Here is a 1482-nt window from a genome sequence, read left to right as displayed (position 1 = left end):
AAGGGAAATATTAAAGAAACTAAATATTTTTTGAAGCTTACCTTCCATTTTTCTTGAGCAAACTTTTCAACCAGGAAATGATTGATACAAAGGGAAAATACACGCAAACAAGACGAAAAAGAAGAAAAAAAAGCTTATTCGTCATTTTCCAGAATTCTGAATAGCAAGTGAAATGTTCCTTATAGATACAGTAAGTATTTCTCCACCTTGGTCGATGATGTAGCAGTCTGTTGCTTTAATAAAAAAAAAAAAAAACTTGTTTAGGTATGCGCGACGTAAGCCAATAAATTAAAAGGAAAAAAAACGCGAAAGTGTTAACTCATGCTAACATATTCCGCCATTTTATCAGATTTAACGATCAAACAATATAAAATTATTTAAGAAGAGTAATGTTTACTTTGATGCACAACTGTCCGAAGGCAATGATCGTGTTTTTTTTCATATTTTTGTGTCTGTCTCTACGTTTCCTGCTTTTCTTCCTCTTATTCATTACCTTTCGTTTCGGAGGAGAAGGAATATAAAACTACAGAATCAGATAAAAGTTTTCTAATTCCAAATTAGACTGATTAGAGAAAGGGCGTGTCAACAAGAGCCCTACAATTAGCACAGTGAAAACCAGATTCGAGGATTGTACAAAATATTTTTTTCTTCTCCTTTTTTCCTTTCCATTTAGTGGTCAAGTTTTTTCCTTTTGTTTGAGCTCCGCTACAACACCTTCCTTTTCTTGTGATAGTACTCATCCATAAATCTTCCATGAGTAACGATACAACCTTCACTGAAAAAATAAACAGGTGAATTAGTAGCCCGCAATACACCCATTCCATATACGCCAAAATGTCTAGCTTTGGTAAATCGGCAACGGTGCTCAGCATAAGAGTATCGTTATCACATCCGATGTAAGAACGTATGAATACTCAGAATAATTTCTTCCTCCAGTTGATTAACAAACTATTGCAATTGAAGATGACAAAGGGGAAACCATTGTTGCTGAACTTCACGCGGACTCAAGGGAGCGTGTGTATAAGGCCAGATTCTCCCTCGCTACACTCACTCTCCCTCATGTCGTCGCTTGGCCGGCGAACAGTGAAAGTGCTCAGCTGCCTTATGCTCTTGTCCGTTAAGATTCCATTGTTCATGTTCACGGGGTACTTAAAAGGGCTGCGGGTTAATGTACTGAAAATTATATGAGTCATAAAAGCTATTTATGTCCATTTGTCCGATACTAAGAAGCACAAATGCGTTAAATGTCACGGCGTTATCACAAGTGCTACAACTGTTGCATTTCCAAATAGGAGAGGGAAGTGGAAACCTTATCTAATCATATCTGAAGGAATGAGACTTCGGTTACCACCTCTTCTCCCCTTGCATGCAAGATTTTTGCCGGTTCTCGCGATACAAATGTATATTGCATTGGCGGTAATGGTCTACTTAGTCTGAAGATAGGACGAAGTTCAGTCATCCTCCACGAATGAGTCACGTGAC

General features: G+C 37.8%; 1 long non-coding RNA gene across 1 annotated transcript; it reads right to left on the bottom strand.

Annotated features, from left to right (window-relative positions):
• Positions 1-531: 531 nt before the first annotated feature.
• LOC119582153 lies at positions 532-1264 on the bottom strand. Its single transcript, XR_005229620.1, has 2 exons — positions 1052-1264; positions 532-775 (listed from the first exon to the last, which is right to left on the bottom strand). It is a non-coding gene; the product is annotated as an uncharacterized LOC119582153 (long non-coding RNA).
• Positions 1265-1482: the final 218 nt, after the last annotated feature.

The sequence above is a fragment of the Penaeus monodon genome, chromosome 15 (genome assembly GCF_015228065.2).
Source record: "Penaeus monodon isolate SGIC_2016 chromosome 15, NSTDA_Pmon_1, whole genome shotgun sequence".
In the NCBI taxonomy this organism is placed as follows: Eukaryota; Metazoa; Arthropoda; class Malacostraca; order Decapoda; family Penaeidae; genus Penaeus; species Penaeus monodon.
Note: the sequence above shows the minus strand (reverse complement) of the source record. Positions and strands in the feature narration are given on the sequence as shown.